Source organism: Paralichthys olivaceus, chromosome 7 (assembly GCF_024713975.1).
Source record: "Paralichthys olivaceus isolate ysfri-2021 chromosome 7, ASM2471397v2, whole genome shotgun sequence".
Taxonomy (NCBI): Eukaryota; Metazoa; Chordata; class Actinopteri; order Pleuronectiformes; family Paralichthyidae; genus Paralichthys; species Paralichthys olivaceus.
Genome location: NC_091099.1, coordinates 10,896,043 through 10,915,451, shown reverse-complemented (window position 1 = coordinate 10,915,451; position 19,409 = coordinate 10,896,043). Strand labels below are relative to the sequence as shown.

Below are 19,409 nucleotides of genomic sequence, written 5' to 3'. Positions count from 1 at the left end.
TGGGGTTCATCCACCCAACACTAACAGGGGAGCAGTGACACGATTTCACCCACCATTCAAGTAATGTATCTCTATTCACCGCTTGAGTGCCCACATCTATCAGCGGTACAGGCCTGTTGGCACCTTTCGAGAAGGATGCCCCCCCCAAACAAAGGAGCAAGCTCAGGTGTTGAAAGAGGAGCATAGAACACTGTTTTCTTGAGGAGAGGATGACAGCAGGAGATCGACTTTATGCTGTCAGATGGCAGAAAGAGTGAATAACAGAGATGAAAAGAGGGATAGAGAAAAGGAGTGAGAGAGAGGTGAGGAGGAGAAACAGGCAGCTTGTGCCATGTAGGTTAAGCTAACACCTCTGTTTCCTGCCCACAGCTCAAGTCCCTGTTGTCTTTGGCAGCATTGCTGGCACGCGGTGCAGGGGGTTATGGAAAACAATTCTGATAGTTATGGTGACAGATTTAGAGCTGTCGGCCACTATAGTGCAACTTCAAACATATAGCATCCTACAAGTGTCACCAAACTGGCTTGTCGAGAGTGGCCTATACTTGCCATAAAACGACCATTCACCAGCAGACCCCAATCAGTAATGATCACAAAATCAAGAAGTTTGGATAAAATATAAAAAATGTAAGGTTGCTGATCTTATAAAAGTTTAAATATTCTCAGCCGGAACTGTCAGTGGACAGGAAGAAGGCGCAGATGGTGAAAATGCGCTCTGGCCATGGGCATTTTCACACTGAGACCACCCCCAGTGAGGCATTTAGCAACACCCAAGTGTCCTGTAGAGTACACTATTATCAAACCCCTCCATCTCCACGGGACAGAGTGCATTAGCACAGCTATTTGTCTTTATTCCCAGACCACAGGCACCGACCTGGTACAACAATACAGGTAATTGTTTCTAGCTCTCAAGACATTTGTTGTTTTTTTTGGCAACACTCAATCTTTTTTTTTTTTGCATTGAGCACGCCCGTAACTCCCCTGTGAGTCTGTGAGAGTTCATGTCTCGCAGGGAAAATACACGACTTCCACTGTTTGTGTTTTCACTAAAAACAAACTGTAAAGCAGATATAAAGAGCATTAAATTTCAAAGTTGTTCTTTTAGTTATAACTGCGGTTATCGATGAGGCCATGAAGACATTAATATAACACTGTTCAAATACAGACATGCACCACTTTTCACTCTTTATGTCTTGGTACTTAAACACACATGTATTTAAGGGGAAGTTCCAATTCTGCCAATAAAAAAGTCATAAATATTGATCTGAAGGGTCTAATATCTCCAAACTCCTGTTAAAACCATTTCCCATAACTATGTTAACACACACACACACATATTTGGTAAGTAAGATTATTCTGGAATGAAATCAAAAACCTCAATCTGCATGCTAATAAGCCTTATTGGCAACTTTTATTGTGATGGCTAATTTCTCCGTAATTTGTTGACCCAAGTTAAAAAGTTAACATCAGGGCAGCAAGCTGCATTTCATTTTATATTTTAACCAAAAACATTTACCGCACCTTCAGTGCAGCACAGCATTCTAATCTCTTGGGAAACTACATATCACTCCAAAACAAAAGTGAATGGAAAATAAACAGGCAAAAATATCCCCTTACACACAAAATCCAATCATCCAAACATGGTGACTGGGACAGAGATTAGCTTTGAAGTTTAAAATGCAGTGGTAAATTATCCCTAAATAATTAATGCATGCATAGGACAACATGTTAGGTAAGGATATCTAATACCTCTCACTGGACCAGAGCAGGGACCATTTGATCCCCTTCCATTAGCAAAGTCTGTATTTCCTGCAGCCGTTTACATTCTAATAAATCTTATGAACAGATATCCACAGGCAGCCTGATTACAGAATGCCCCTCTCACAGGAGTCCTGACACTTAACTCCACTGCCCTAGCATTAGAGTTTACATGAGGATTTCCCAGGGCGAATTACTCTGACCCTGTTTTGAATCATATAAGTAAATTAACAACACCACATTAAACATAACACGTTTCACATGACGATCATACTTTTTGCTTGAAACATGTGTGCATGAAATCTGTGAGTGTTCTAATACTCAGGCGAGAGGACATTCCAGGAGAATTCCTTCCGTTTTAGACATCTAGAGAAAAAAACCAAAGGAGATGGATAAAATTCCAGCCCTGAGGTCCTGTCTGTCCAAATTCTGTCCCTCCCTAAACTGTTATCTGAAAACGCCAGTAAGAGAATACTGCTGGTATGGTATCCAAATACACCACAGCCAGATCATAGTGCTTATTCTGCCTTTGTTTAAGACTCGCTCCATGGTAATGTCGCAGTTTAATCTTTGTAGAAGAGAAGACTATAGAGACCGCAGCTCCTCAGATCAGCCGTATCAACAACAGACGGTGCCAGCTCACGTCTGTACTGTCACACTAAGGGTGAATGGAAGGGTAGGAGAGTGGGGTTGAGAAGTGACACTGGATCTGTGGTTCAACTCTTTTGCACGACAGGATGGAAAAACATGAGGTGGAAACAAAGTCGAGAGGCTGCTAAAAACAAAAGAGCATAGCTTGTAACCAAGACAACACCATAAACAAGAACATGATGATTGGTTTGTTGATAAGGGACAACAAGAACAAGTAGTTCTACACTTACTGATCAGGTCTGCATGTGTGTGTGACCATCCTGATGTAGAAGAGGTGAGAAACAGGCCACGAAAACAGTGACTGACAGTCATAAGTGCTCACACTTGCCTCCCAGTGGCCTGAGGATACAAGGATACACCCATGTGTGCTATGCAGAAGCTCTTCTCAAGAGCAATACTGTCCTCTCCAAATGTGGGGAGTTAATCTATTGTTCTTGCTCAATCCTGGGAAGGCTTTGCTTATGTGGTTGTCTCCACACCAGCCTCAGTACACTTCATTACAGATGAGGGAAACACAAAGGCCACAGAGTTGCAGGGAAGGAAGACCCCAGCCAGCCTGTCTGTTTGCGAGTCATTGGCACCTAGCTGCTGTAGTCTCTGTAAGCACACTGACATCACCGCTGCAGTAAAGGTGCCCTATAGCTGCTGTCTCTGTCTTCACTGAAGAATTCTAGAAACATGTCCTTATAAGGCCGCGGCAGAGTGCAGGCATGGCTATGAGTATGTTTTAATAACACTTTCCACTCAAAATCCTTTTAGTTTTGAGAAAGCACCTCTTTGAGTTTTGAGTTTTCATCGTGGTCCAGGAAAAAGCCTCGGCACAAACAGCATAACGCTGTCACAGAGCGCAGGAATGGTGCTGTGGGCCATTCAAAACACAGCCGGGATTTTTACGCTAACGTTGGTACAATCCATACCACACAGAACATGAGTGAATGAAAGAAAACAGGAGGCTCAGGGTGTATAGTTTTGAAATCGATTGATATAGTACGCTTAAGAACCTGAAAACCCAAACAAAATCCTTCATTAAGTCCCACATGATAACTTATTATCAAATCTACTTTCCAATCATACAAGAGCACATACAGTTTCAGCCACGAAGTGTGTTGTCACCTTGCAAAACTCACGAGCGCACGTTTGCACTGTGATCTCAGCAGAAGTCCCCAACCCACCCCATGTCGTGTAAACCTGTTGCTGCCTGTGTATAGAAGTCTGTATTCACTATGCCTGGCAGACACCGTCTCACTGGCATAACAACTGGACAGTGTTTAAAAAGAGAAAAACTGATTTTCAGACTTGTCTCTCTGTGTCCTGGGGCAGAAATCATTCATGTACCTCAGTCATGCTGATGGAAAAGGCCTGAAACGCTGCCGGGGAAATCAATGTACACACACAACTGCTGTTCTCTCCCTTTCTGTGCCTTTCTTTGACAGTTCCTGTCGACCACAAGCTCCGTGCAGGGAGATAGATTTAAACCTTGGACTGCAGTGTGGGTGCTTGAGATGGAAAGATATACAGGCAGGAGAAAGATGGCTGGCTTTACACATACAAAACAACAGAAACACAGTGTACACACATTCAATGAACTCCATATGCAAAGGAAGCATGTTAACTACAACATATTTAATGTAGAGCCGCAAAGTGCACATTTTAAGTGCACCTGGTCACATTCAATTTTGAGGGTATTTGGAGCCCCCACACTGACCCCCTGCTCAAACACTGTCTCAATGCTACCCTCCAAACAGTCTACATATTGTGACACTTAAAGGTTCAGTGTGTGGAATTTTGTGATATCTAGTGGTGAAGTTGCATGTTGCAGCTGAACACCCCTCACCTCACCCTCTCCTTCCAAACATGAAAAAGAACCTGTGGCAGCCTTCAGTCGTCATAAAAACTCAAAAGGTGTTTAGTTTGTCCAGTCTGGACTAATGTAAAAAACATGGCAGCCTCCGTAGAGAGGACCCCCTGTAAAGTATTTAAATATAAAGGGTCTTTTCTAGGGTAAAGAAAACAACAATTCATACAATTTAAATGAAACGAACTAGTGAAAACATCATGAAGATTATTTTATATTCAATTTGTGCCAATAGATCAATTTTTCCTAAATCTTACACAGTGGACCTCTAACCAACTCCAAACATACATAATACAATAGAAATAAAGAATATATATATATATATAACTCCATCTACTACTGTTCACAAAATGAATCGGCACATAACTGCTCTCTCGTGAACCACCTTCATTACCAGGTATATGACTCTTGAGAATAAAAAGGATTAGTAGGCCCTCATGGGTTGATAAAATAATCTGAGGCTAATGATCTTTTCAAAAAGTCATTGTATTATCTGGAAAGGTTTTTGTCAACAAAGCTGTTTTTGAGATATAAAACTTAAAATTCTGGTTTGAAGAGTTGAAGGTTTAAACATCTGAAAATCACTCCGCAGAAGTGCAAGTTTTTAACAATATCTGATTAAAATGCTGGCTATATATATTTCACAGAGACGAAAGGTGAGTAAATGAAAAAAAAAAGTCCGCTAAAGCATAAACCTTGTGTGACATCACGTTATGTGAAGTTCAGCAACATGAAGTGAAACTAAAATCAAACCTGCGCTAATGTGTGGTTAGAATAAACTCTCATCATTTACATAAGAACTTTTTTGCTCTCTTACCTGCGCGCTCTGCGTGTCCTCTCTCACGCAGCACGTGCCCGCGCAGTGCACAGCAGCGTCTCTGTCCTCAATAAGAAGCAACAAAAGAAAAGCGACGCTCCAGAAGTGAAGTATGACACGTGCGCAGCGCCGTCCCGACGGAAAACAAAGTGGATGGATGAACTGAAAACTTCCCCCAGATATTTCCACTCCCTTTAATTGTTTTTAAGCGCACACTGGATCCCTCCAATTCCTGGCGCAGCTTGTGAGCACGCGCCTGCGTGTGTGTGCGTGTGTTTGCGTGTGCGGGTCGTTCGCTCATGGAGAGACAGACAGTACACTCCCAATTATGTTGCTGCTCCTGAGGGAGGGGCCCTCAGCTTGGTGTAGCTGCCAGGACTCAGCTCAGACCTGGTACTGGTCACTTCACGTGCTCTGGTCTGTGGAAAGTTTATATGAAGCCTGTGTTTGAAGCTTTTAAAAGAGCAGAAGTAGGTGGATCTGCATATTATAGTTACATGGAGAACAGAAAATGGTTTGGAATAAAGTCTGCACTTTTAAATGTTATTTTAAAATTGGGTACTGTTCACATTTGAATCAATTTAGTACCGGTGAATACAATTTGGTTTTGAATAAGGTTTTTTTCAGTACTTAGCTCCCTCTTGTATTACCTCTCCAAGTCATACACATATTGAAAAAACAGATGCAGTAGATTGTGGTATACACCCCAAGGTTCTGACACTAAACCAGAGGAAGAAAAAGCTGCAAACAGAGATTTGACTCAGCCAGTGGCTTGACTCACTAGTAAAAATGCCAGAGTACAAGCTTGATAAAGCTGTTGATGCCTCACCTTTCTCTCTTACCGATTGATTGAATGTCAATTGGTGCTTGGTTGTACCGATATAACTCGGTTAGCCCAAGTTTGGTGGCGACTCTTTCAGGAAGGTAAGTCATAGTCAGATCAAACACAACCAGACACCTCAAAGGTTGTCCTTATGAATGTTTGTAATAATCCTATAAAGCATCAGTTAATAATTGATTGAAAATTATTAAAGCCAATAGTCGCAGTATGCAGACTAAAGAGAACCTAATTATAAGGGTGGTACCAAAATGTGATAGATGTCATGAGATAAAATGAGCTCACTGGATTGATTACAGTGTCAAGCTCATGTGGATGTGATCATGAGAATGTGTGTCATGCCTGGTGTGAGGAATGAACCACCAGCTGTATTTGGGTTCAGGCAGCAGATTCTACCGCAGGGGTTGTTTGCAGCATGTCTCTTAGACAGGAGCGAGCAGTCTCAATCCCCCTGGCTGGTTTTGAAGTAAACATAGATTTCTTCGGCTCTCTCCTCAGTGTACACACAGATGCGTGCCAGTTGGAATCCACATTTTTTTTCTCTTTTCGCTGAAGTTGTGGAAGGGTCAGAGCCAAGTGCACACAGAGGTCACATTCATTCAGCATGAGAGCTGAGAGGTTGGACCCAGAAAAGAGAATATCTGCCGCACTCATAAAACAGGATGGGATGGGCTCGTTGTGGCACATTGGTGCTAATTAACCTATTCTAACTCTGACTCTGGGTGTGTATCCAAGGTTATATGACTGGGTCCTGGTTACCTATAACAAGTTAAAATAGTGTCATCCCTCCCTTCTGTGGGATTCAGAGTCAGGGTGGACACTTCCTCAGGACAACTCCCTCACACACAGAAAGAATAAATCCATTAGTGAAAGCAGAACTGATGACATAAATTGTGTTTAGGACTGATCCCTGTCCAACGTCTGTTCCATCCCTGCCCGGTCTCCTGAGAGCTCTGCTGTGCACAGTGTGATTCTCTGCTTTTATTACTGTGGTTTCCACTCAAATGAATGCAAAAAAGATATATTCATTCTCTGATTTAAGCTCTGCAGCATTTGAATTCATTTCTTGAGCTCCAGACACATGCTCCTCACAACTAGAGCTCAGTAGTGTGCATACCTCCACCAAGGCTGAACATTTCCCTTATGAAACCACATTTGAGCCTGTTATATTTCCCAACTTAAAAATATCAGTTTCCAGAATATGCCTGATTTTTTTCATCAACATCCATGAATTATTCCCTGAGGAATCACTGAAAATGTCAAAATCAAAAATCAAAAAATCCCAAAAAATGTCAAATCTTGCTACCTTAAAGAAAGTGAAAACAAAATTCTTGTCCCATCCTTTCACCAAGTTTCATGAAGTAGTTTTTGTGTAATCGTTATCACAAACAAACAGGGCAACAAATAAACCAATGGAAAGGGTGAAAAACATCATCTAAAAACATCTCAAAACACCTGAATATTTTTTGCTTTTCTTTTTGTTGTACAGAGGTGACACCTAACCCAAGAACGTTGGGACCCTTCAGGTCAGGCCAGGTTCAAATTAAAATTAGCCTTGGCTACCTACATAATTTTTTTTTACACTGCATTCAGTTGTTATCACCAAAAATGTCAGGGTTAGGTCAGGTTCAGACAAAAAAAAACCATAATGCCTGTCAGGTTCACTTTAGGCTCTATTTTCTCCCGGGCTCAGTTGTGTTTGGACAGAAAATTACAGCCCGAGCCACACTGGATTAAAACTGTGGATGTTGCAGTTCACAGTCTGCTACCTTGACCCCGAGGTCACAGCGGCAGCCCAAAATACTCAAATATTATTAAGCAACTATTTGTGGCCCCTTTGTAGGATCTGAACATTTCTGACCTTGCCAACTCCCAGTCATAGTATCAAAAGAAGTGATTCTGACAACCATGTATGTTGCTACCACCAGAACATTGTCTTCTTTTTGTTGCAAAAGTTGAGGAACTGTTTATGGTGAATGGTTCAAGAGACTTTTGGCAAGGTTCCAAGAACAGCTGCCAAGTTACTTAAAAATCAGGAACAAAGGCCGATGACAACCCAGCGAGTGGTCCACTCGTCCAATTACGGGGAGGAGCCGTTCATCGACATCTGAGAGAAGATTGTTGATCATCTTTAGTCCAGTCTACTCGTAATAACATTTGTCTCAGGAAAATGACGGCTAAGCCTCAACATATTAAGCAGAAGAGTCTTACAGCAAAGTGGAAACCGTGGTTGAGCAAAGGTTACAAATCTGATCATGGTTGGTTTCATTTTAAGGTTTAGGGTCACAATATACGATTCAAGTGAATTTATAGTCCATACATAGTTAGAAAGTGTGCAGCCTGTAATATATGTGTTGGTACGCTCAACATACAGACACAAATCCACAAATGTGTGCTAAATGTGTTTTTCCACTTGTAAACAGTGGTAGCTTGTTTTATGTTATTTTGTTCTCTATCTCTATCTCTATCCATTGATTTATGGAGTGTGAGTGAAATGAGAGGATTTGCCAACACAAGACACGATAAAGCAAACCAAAGAATAGCCCCCTAATCCCCAGTCATTTCTGAGGTGTTGTTATCCAGTTGATCCTCCATTACGGAGGATCCTCCATTAAGGAGGATCAACTGTTCACTCTGGATGAGGTGGGAAGCTGCAGAAAAGTGAGATCAGCAGTTAGTGTTTTTCAGAAGAATACACATCTTGGATAGCGCTGACCTTCTTTCTCTCCAAAATTGTGATGGTATCAATGAAATGTAAACAGGACAAGATCGGAGGAGCAAGAATATGTTATCTGAAGACTTAGGGGGCGCAGATTTCCCTTCAAGGACGTAAACTTTTTTCCCACTCAAGGGGATTAACTCCTAACAAATTGAAAACACTTTCAATGGTACATTATGTGATAAGATATATAAGTGGCTCATACATCATTTCATAAAGTTTTGTCCATATTCACTGTCTCCTCCTCTTAACGTCTTACCAAAGCATTTTGGCAGTTGGTAAAAGATTGAAGGTAAGTTATGGTCTGGGGTAGGCTGCGATTTTTATATACTTTGGCCTGAAATGTTCCATTAGCAAGTTTGTGGTCGTCTGTTGTTTAGAGAAGGAAACAGCTTTTCTTACATGTTTGTGGTGTTCGTGTGGGAGAGGGGGCTAGTCCACAGTCACACAGTGCAATCTGTGAGCAATTTTTTACGTAATCGCGAATATCTCCAGTGAGAGGGCAGTCAGCCAGGCCTGGTCACCCAAGGAGCTAATACTCTACATGAGACACACACACACAGACACACAAACACGGACTCAAGCGGAGGCCTTCGAGCTTTAGTGCCAATAGACTTGAACTGATTAACTAATCTTGATTACTTGAGCTGCCGGGCTAGTAGTGCTCTAAAATAACTGGAGCCTAACTAATTATCAATTATTGTTACTTATTGACGATTAGGATCATCGATTAGATCTCAACAAGACAAGTAAACAAGGATGGAGGGACCTCCCCAGAAAACATGCTGTGAGGCATCGGTTTTCCATGTTTATTTTAGACGATTGATTTTCAGTGCAAATATCCAGGCTGTACACCTCATTGTGTAAAGACACCTAAAAGATACACACACACATACACCCCCCTCACATATTTTCTACTTCTACTCCTCTCCCATCATTCATGAGAGGTAACAATAAAACTCTTTAATGTACCGTGAAAGTGATGGTTGACGGCGATAAAACTATATGACCAGCGTTCAAACAGTTGTCAGCATACTTCCTGGTTATGGCTGTGTTGGAATGACATTAACGGTACTCTATATATATCACATGGCTGTTTTTCACATTATGGGTGTCACTTTGTAACTTATAGGTGCAGCTGTAATTGCCTCTGCAGCAAAGTAGCTGGTAAGATAGAAGACTGCACAACAGGGTTTTACAGGTGCTCTGCTGATTCACTCATATCCTCTGCTTGTATCTTTGTACCCCTATCCCCCCAAAACCCTCAAAAGATAGACCTGAGTGGTATAGATAATGGATGGATGGATAACTTTGATGCTCTAATACACACACACACACACACACACACACACATTTGTACTACAATCTTATTGAGGACACTCATTGGCATAGTGCATTCCCTAGCCTCTTACCCTAACCCTAACCCTTAACCTAAACCTAACGCTAAAACCAAGTCCATTAAAGGGGGGCTCCGTGGGTTGTAGGCTCAAACTGGTCCTCACAAAGACACACCTAGAGAAAACACCACCAGACTGCGTTTCTCTGAGTGGGAGGAAAACTAATCACACTCTAAACAACAATTAAATACATTTTCCAAACAGACACATACTTCAACACATGCATTTCACCATTCACAAAGCTCTGATGTCCAAGGTAAACAGTAAACATGTAGGCTCATTAGACTGCAGCGGCAGAAAAAAAACATGTAACCACAGTTCACTGAGTGAGTATGTTGTTTATTTATGTTGTGAGTTTGTTAGTGATTGGCAAGTGTCTGAGCGTGGGATTATTTATTTATTTTCTGCAGGAACGTGCAGCTTGTGGCGGATTGAGCGACAAAGCTCTGCTGTGGGAGCAGAGTGACCTGAAAGTGGAAACAGGTGGGAGAAGAGACAGAAGGAGAAAGTGTGAGAGGTTTGTTCCTGTGGGAAAAGAAATAATAGACAGATAAAAAGTAAAGAAAAGTGAAAAATGTTTTCAAAGACTAAAGCCTGACTGATATAGATTATTGGAGGACAGATGCTGATACTAATATGTAAAAATAAAAAATATTTATTATTTTGTATATTTCTTTAATTGGCATAACCAAAGGAAAACAATAAATTCCAAATATATCCACATGAAGACATATAATATTAGCATCACTATCTCTCCAACATTTATCTCTTCTGTGCAGGAGAGAGGAGGAAAGTACAGATGATGAAGGAGGGAGTGGCCTTCCTAGGAAATTGACGGCAGTTATCTTGACAAAACTTGTAAAAGTGAATGTTATTCCAAAGAAAATCATCAGCAGGGACTGGTGCAACAGGAATTCGAACTGAAAGATTACAGATATTAACTCGAGTTTCAAATTCTACAGAAAAGACAAAAGATTTTTTCTCAACCACTCATCACTCCATCCTATCAAAATATGAAATTCCTGCAAGTCAAATACAGACATGCTCTAAAATAGCATGGCATCCAGAGTAAATAGTTGTCTGCCTGAGAACTTGATATGCCTTCACATTCCTCTACAGTGAAATAAGCATCGGTGGATCCACCCTGACTCACCATTAGGTCTTAGGAGCAGACAAAAAGAGAGACGGATAGAAGGATAGAGTGTAAATGAAACCTTCGGGGAGGAAGCTGACATGTCGCCTGAGATGGCCTGTGAGTCCTTGAGCAAAACACATTTGACAACATCCTCCCCAGTGTAGTTTGTGAGTGTATATGTGAGCGTCTGTCTGATACAGCACAGCTGTGTACTGTATTGTTTCATCGGGGTGACCCTCTCTCTTGATCAGCTGTTTTCACTCTGTAAAATAAATCCAAATTCTACCATCATGGTTCAGTCACAGGAGGTTTTTAGCTGCTGATCCCATTATCTTTCACTGTTAAGTGTTTAAGAGGATGCCAATGAATTGAATCCATATCTCCTTACCCCTGTCCTCCAATGAGGTAGGAGCTGAAAAGAATAATAAACGTGTGATATATCTTGGCAGAAGTTAGACAAACCAGACATCACAAAAGAGAACCCACATAACGTTCTCAGCCAAAAGGCCTGACACTGTTATATTATTCACCGGTCACGGTAGGGTTTTGACTTGGGTTGTCATTATACAGGGTCAGATGTTGGCAGCAATTCACTGAAAGAGGAAGTTGAGACAGGACGCATGTGCTCAACTTCCTACCAGAGGGCTTAATTGTTGTGTGCCAGTGGGGATGATTTAAGATTTTTTTTTTCGAGGTCGTTCTCTCTCTTATCCACCTTCCCACTTTCCATCGCCACGTTGTTTACATGTGATTCAAATCTAGATAAAGAAAGCCCAAGGGGAACGAGAGGACTGCAGATAGGGACGTAGCAATGCCTGTGGCCTAGCTAGGCCAAATTCACTGCGTCGTTCTCACAGCTTATCAAACATCACGGTTCACTCAGTCAGGGCTGGAGCGGAGGGGGGGTGGGCAGGGGTTCTCGTCCCCTGGGGTGGTCTTGCATTTGCAAACATTGTTGTCTCTAAAGATAGAATCCAGTGAGCAAAAGGAGAAAAAATTGAATAAAGTTGCCTTAAAAACTTTTTATGATAGCTCAGGGGAAAGGACGTGCATATACCTAATACCGTCTTGATGTTTAAATTATCATGTCTAATTTTTCTAGTGTGAGTGGGATGTGGGGCTGCAGTGGGAGTATGTGTTTCAGCGTGTCAGCCCTCTACATTCTCGAAATGAATCATTTTAAATCACTGCCGCATCCTGTGCTGGCTTCGGCTTGTAATTGTGGTCACTGAAGCATAAAGACCAAGAAAGAATGGAGCGAGGAAGAGAAAGAGGCAGACAGAGGAGGAAAAGCACAAAATAGAAGGGGAGATGGATTTTAACGATAACCTTACTCAAGTACCGTAAACCTTCCGGGTTGGAGACCATCATCGTGACAATGACCTTTCTCTCGCTCGTAAAGAATTTCCATTTTATTTCATTGCTGTTTCTCTCATTGAACATGATTAATTTAACATTATCAAGAAAGTTCCTCTGTTCCTGCTCTCTCTTTCTTGTTTAGTCCGGGCCTTTGGACATTTTAGTTTGGTCTGAACCAAAATAATGTGTGAAAGGTGCTTTAGATTGCAGAACAAAATTTAGTCCAACCAAACCGTAGTTTGGATTGTTTGCAGTTTGAAAACACATTTTCAGATAGCTTGGACTTTCAGACCAATTGCAGGAAGTTGAGAGAGAATTAATCAACAGAAGAAGAAAAAGAAGCACAAGCAGCTCACAGGATTTCTTGAAGTCTTCACCTACGATGATACAATATTTGAATAATGAGGTATTAGTTCCATAATGATATTACAGTAACAAATTATTGAGGTGAAGTGGTTCTTTCATTTTCTCTGATTAAATGAAAATTCTACTTTTACCTTTGCACGAAGAAGTTAGCAAGTACAATGTCCAAACTGACAACACACCATGGCAGATGTTCGCCCGTTTGGGAACCAACCACTGTCAAGTAGTAGACCCATGTAGGTGATGATGACAGGACGTTTGTATGTTAAAAAAAATATTAAGTTCACTCCCTAAATTCAAATGTGATACTCAAAACCAGATCAAATGTAAACCATGTAACACAGACACAAACCTTGGATCGGTCCTTGTGTGAAAATGCACATAGAAGAGAGATGGCAACAAACCACCATTTAAGTTGGGCTATATAATCAAGTTAGAGATACCCTGCTGTTATTTCTAATCTTCTTTACCGCATCACTGACTCCTCCCTTCAGCCAGTTATTATGAGGCATGTATTTCTGCACATATTCATTATAACAATGGAATGCATTTACATGACTTTCATTAGGTCTCAGAGGAACACACTGACGATAATGTGTGTGCCAGCGAAGCGTGACTTTCAATCATAAAAGCCTACGTCAGGTGTGTTTTCAATCTACTGCTTCACTTTGGGGAACACTCAGTGTGGATGTCTGGTGCCGGTTGGCCTGTTGTAAGCTATAAATCACTCTATTACGCTGTTTCGAACAATTGAAAACAATTAAAAGCAGTTAGGCACCCAATTACCAACACATCCCAGTTATTGTGGAACCCAAGCATCATTAGAGAGAAGTTCAAAGCTAATATGCTCCCAAATCATGCTGAGATTATTCACTAAGTCACTTATTTCACTATGAACCTTAAATTCAACCAACCAATTTCGACTAATTGGAAACAATTCGCAGCAGTTAGGAGTTTCAATAAAAAGTAAGGCCACTTATGGAGCAGTTCTGCAGGGGCCCACGATGGAGGCACAAAACAAAGCGCTATAGCACAAGGGTGCAAAACCCCATGGTCTCTGCTTGATGGGAGTCATGAGTAATTACAGGTTTGTGTGCATGCGTGTATCTGTAAGGCCCTCAGAGAGAGTTTTGTGTGGCACCTGACAGTCTGAATGGGCCAGACTGAGCCATAAAAACACCTTCACCCCCATTAGACCATAATGAGTGCTGTGTCAGGCTGCTGGATACTGCTCTCTTGCTGCTACCATACAGCTCAATCCTGCACTGGAGAGGAAATGAGGAGTGATTGGTACAATGACTCACTATGAAGTGGACGTGGCACTTGCACAAGCCAGGTATATATGCTCGGAGTGATGGCAAGGTTTACATCTACTGTGATGCTTATTAACATGCAGGGTGTTGGTTTGGAAATAGGACGCAACCTGTAGCCTTAATTATCTGCATGTGTGTGTGTGTGTGTGTGTGTGTGTGTGTGTGTGTGTGTGTGTGTGTGTGTGTGTGTGTGTGTGTGTGTGCGTGTGTGGGACCGATAAAAGTTGCCGACCAATGTTTTAGGTATGGAATTTCACTCCCTGGCACCATTCTCCCCTGCTTTTCCATGTTCGCACACCGCCCCCTACACACTGTCACAGGCTGGTAGCACCTAATTGTGTCATGCAACAATAATCTCAAATGGCTGACTGCATGAATACAGATGAAGTACTGTGTGAAAGTCCATGCAAATTATGTGGTGTGAATGAACCTAAACAGTAAAACCCCCGCCATTGTTAACTTGCTACCTGAGATGTGGAATCTGGAAACTGACTTTCCCTTATGACAGAGTCTTAGGGCCACTTAAATGGTTAAAAAATCTGTCACAATAATAAGAAAAAGTCACAAGATGACATGAAACGTCATGATATTACAAGAATGAAGATATAAGTTCATGTCATGTTAGAAGGTTTATATTAGATCAGCCTGTGTTAAACTGAGGAATGGATGAGATGAATGTGGAGCAACTAAATAATAATATTTTGGCACATCAGCCGCACCACATCATCATAAGTAGCAGGACTTAGGAAAATATTGTGCAAGAAACTATTCTGAGGAGAGAAGCACACAGACTTAGAGGAAGTTGTCTCTTTTGTTGAAGAGGAAGTGTTTTGATCCATTCAAAGGGATTTCTTCATTTCTCAACAATGAGATTGGTTCAAGATTTTGGATCCAGAAGTAGAACTCTGGCAAGTAAGGGTCCTCCTTGCTGTTTTAAAAAAATAAATAATAAAGCTTTTTCTTGTGATATTATGACTTTTTGTTCTCAAAAATGTCAACTTAATTCTTGTAATGTTTTTACATTTTTTACATTCTTCTCATATACAAATGTATTCTTGTTATATCATAACATTTTTCTAGAGATAAAAGAAGAAAAAGCAGTTGTGTGTTAGTAGCACTTCAGGAGACAGTTTCACTATGCTGCCTTTCTTTGACACTCATAAGAAGAGAACTGGTTAATAAAAACGGGGAAAGGAGAGAAATGGGTGAAGCAGTGATAAACTTTGCAAAATGAAACCCTTTATCTGCTTTTCATCTGCAGTAATGGTCATTAGCAGAGCTCGCAGTCAAATTTTTAACCTTTCAAATCATAGGGTCATTCCTTAGAATCACTAGAAGAGCTGGTTATAAATCTAAAGTGTTTTATTTTTTCCCACATGGGATAGCTCATTAGATTGGAACAGTGCAACTGAAACCAATACCATATGGCTGTTAAGGGAAGAAACTCAATTAGCAAGCTAACAGGGTCATGTGAGGGCGTTAGGTTTCACCAGAGAGATGGACAGACAAAAAACATGAAGCTGCATATGAAGGTGGACCAAAACATAAGAAGAGACAGTTTCCATGTGTTTGTTTGAATGAATTAGAGTTTCTCACTTTCTCCGTTTTGTGATAAATGAGATACTTCACAGTCCAAGGGGTTACGTGATTATAGGATCAACAGATTTACCTTAAAGGAGCAGTTTGAACCTCTGGGAAAACTTATCCCCTTTCTGTACAAGAGTTAGATGATAAGATTTATGTCTGTCTGTTAAATATTAGTCTACAGCCATTTGGTGTTAGCTTAGCACTGAAAACAGGAGAAACAGCCAGTCTAAAAGCATCTCCTAAGTTCACAATAGTTGTTTTCAGACAAGAACCTTGGAAAATGTCCAGAAAATTGGGTCCGGACATTTTCCGGTATTTCCCATTCACATATGAAGAACAGCACAAGATTGTCCGAGTCAGACGCATTCACAACAATAGGAAAATATCGAGAACATTCAGTTGAGGGTGGTTGTATTTTAGGGATTTTTACATGGGCTCACTTGGACATTCTCCAGAGTTTTCACTACAGGGGTCTGGCATGGAAAACTCTGGAGAATGTCCAGAAAACAATTCAATTAACAGATATAAACACAACTTGTTATTATAATGATATAATGAAAACATATTGTAATTTGTGTCCTACATAATTGCAGGGAGGTAAATATTTGTACCTATTTTTTGCTCTTTCACTCTTCCTTCAGGGTTTATGGGAACTCACACTAACCATCTCCAGACTGTCGCTTTGTATTAAGCATAGATATATGAGAGTGGCATTGATTTCTTCTCTCTGCAAGAAAGCTATAACTGTTCCATTATATTGCTCAAAGATTGTTTTACAATCTATGGGGGTAAACTTTGTTTACAAAGTTCTAGTCTCTCATCTTTAACAAGAAACGACTAAATGTAAGGGCTCTACAGACTAAAATCTTTGCCAACTCAAGGCAAATGATTCCCCTTTCAAGCCAACCCATCATTATTCTGGCCTCAACCCAGATCTTACAACCTTAAACCCCAAAAAACAACTGGTGTTTTTTCCTCCAGCCCCCTCAGCCTCTAAGCCGGACCACCTGGGAACCTGTCTCTAGTCTCTGGCCTAACCTCTACCTGTTTGAAGACCCCAGCATGAAACATGACCTCATTCCCGTGAGTTAATCACTTAAAAAAAGCAATGATCCTCACAGGAAGCAAGACCTAAGAACCAGGAAGTTCAGACAGAGGGATAGCCCAAGGCTAGTAATCAATCATGGGGTGTCTGGCGTGAGGTCACCTTTGTGTGAGTGTGTTTGTGTTAAGAATTCATTGTTTCCAGCATATTATCCTAAAAACTAAGGTAATCCACTACCTAAGATAAGCCTTGTCCAACCTTTGTAAAATGACCAATGCGATGGGATAGCTTATTTGTGTTGCCACAGTAACCACCAGCTCAGTTTTGGCCACAGTGAACCTTGGACCAATCCTCAATGGAGACTATATTATGGCTCAGAAGCAGGATGAGCAGACTTTTATGAAGTCACTCTTCTTGTTGAAACTATGATTGTGAGATGATTGTCACTGCTGTAATTTATCTCCAAGTGTACGACAGGGCACAATCCAATGAGTGTTGATGTTCTGACTGACAGACACACTAAGAGCGCCCATATTCTTCTGGCACAACATTTTCTCAGTCTGAACAGTAACATAGGAAACTGTTATATACAGTATATATATTCTCTCCCTCCATTCATCAGCATTGTTTCCCAGTGTTTTCTTTGATATTGCTTCACTGTCCCTCAAGATTTGGACGTGTTGCTCTTTTTCGTATATAAATGTCAACAGTGGATATTTCATTGCTGTTTTTAGAGGATAATGTGGCCTTTTGATTCACATCTGATCTGACTGAGCCTCAAAGATGTAAAGCTAGCATCCCCATAATGCTTGCTTTGTCTTCTTAAATCCTCGCTTACTCTTTCCCGTTTTATTTTGTGGAGTAACTGCCGATTCAGGTTTATCACTTGCAGTAAAACGTCTTCAATCCTTCAATCTGTTAGGAAGGAGCAGGAGAACTCAGGTTTCTATAACACATCCCAGAGCCTCTGGCATTTGATGGTAGTTAGAATTGAAATAGATTCATTCCCTCTGCTGATGGTCTGCAAGATCGGGTTTTGACTACATAACAGCAATAAATCACATTAATATGGAATGCATTTAATGTGATTAGCTTCCTGCATTCATTTGTGCACACACAGAAACATGCAGATGCACGCTCGCATACACAGCTCACATGCAAGGAAAGATGCTTGGGGTTTTCAGGGACAGCTCTGGAACTTATTATAATATTCATGTTAAGTCATATGCAGCTTGATACTCCACACCTGTTCCACTGAGTCATTGACAGAGTGGAAGAACAAGCCAGATTTGTAAATGTACACCCTCCTGCTGTAAGTAACTTTTCTCTCAAGTAACAAAACACCCAGTTTCCCTCTATCTCTCTATGTCTCTTTCAGTCGTTTTTGTAGGTATCACTGAAGGATATAGCCGGTAGCTATGGTTAATGTGCCAAATCATTGTATGTGACACCTCCTCCTTTCAACATACCTCTATACGCTACAGCAAATGTGTGTACATTAACATGTTTTAGTGTGATAGAATCCAAGTCACAGGGCAGATTGTTTCCATAGCATCTCCACTTCTTGTACAGGTCTGAAGAAGTGTAGATTCAATCCAAGCAAAATACGATGAATGTATAAAATGTTTGACACTCACCCTTTTCATGTGCCAATCGCTCTAGTGCCCTAAAAACTATCTTGTCTAAACTTATCTTACCCTAATACAATATCATATTTTATCAATGCTGTACTGCTTAGTTCAAGATAAATCTTTAACGATTTGGGAGCGGGACAACAACTTGTAGTTGTGTTTCCAAATCTTGACCAGCTGCTTTCAATTTCCATATGTATCAAACAAGCAAGACATAACATGTTAATAAGCACTGAAGGACAAGTTTTGTTACTTTCGTACAGTCAGTCAGAATGTTTTCCAGTCTTTATGTTAAACTTAGCTATTTTGCTGTGTGCTATGTCCTCATACTTAAATCTTTAAAGGAAATGCATAAGAGTTATATTGATCTTCTCATATGCCTTCCCAAGTAAGATAAAATGACAAGAAATGAATGTTACACAGGTACATATTTCCATGCAAGTCAGACATGGTTGTTGACAATTTTGCATTTCTTCACAAATCTTGAAATTTGAATGAATTTGAAATGAGTTTGCATTTAAATGATTGATTCGCTTGAATATATAAAATGTGTCAGCATTTGTGACAGGATAGATGTGGATACAAGAGAAGCAGACCAGAAGATGATTATTTTTGCTTCTATAACTGCAATGTGAAACCAACACTGACTAAAACAACTCCCTTCTTATCTCCACCTTTGTAGCTGCAGCACCGTGTATCCTGGACTGATTCACTCTTCTTTTTGTCAAAGCTTTGAGGACATCAAAGAGCTATTTGCTCTTGTCTCTGCTGTCTAAACGTTGAGACACCAGGCTACCTACAGTAAATGATCCATGTCTGTACATTATATATATTGTTTATGCTTAAAATTCAGCCATAACAGTAAAATATCAGTTAAATAGGGTTAGGTTTAGTAATTACCTTCCTGATGGAAGATAATAGCTTAGCCATCAGGTGATGCTGTT

The 19,409-nt window shown here is 40.7% G+C and overlaps 1 protein-coding gene across 5 annotated transcripts in view; it reads right to left on the bottom strand.

Moving 5' to 3' along the window:
- Positions 1–19,409, bottom strand: part of sema3d (sema domain, immunoglobulin domain (Ig), short basic domain, secreted, (semaphorin) 3D) — a 54,459-nt gene that overhangs the window by 23,319 nt on the left and 11,731 nt on the right. Inside the window, exon 1 of one of the 5 annotated variants that reach the window (XM_020078905.2) lies at positions 5,079–5,398. The exons of 2 other annotated variants lie outside the window; for them this stretch is intronic. The gene's annotated coding sequence lies outside the window, so the exon portion shown is untranslated. Of the gene's footprint in view, positions 1–1,746; positions 1,771–2,636; positions 2,746–5,078; positions 5,399–19,409 lie in introns of those variants that run through there. 2 more of the 5 variants (XM_069528010.1, XM_069528011.1) reach the window with 2 other exon arrangements.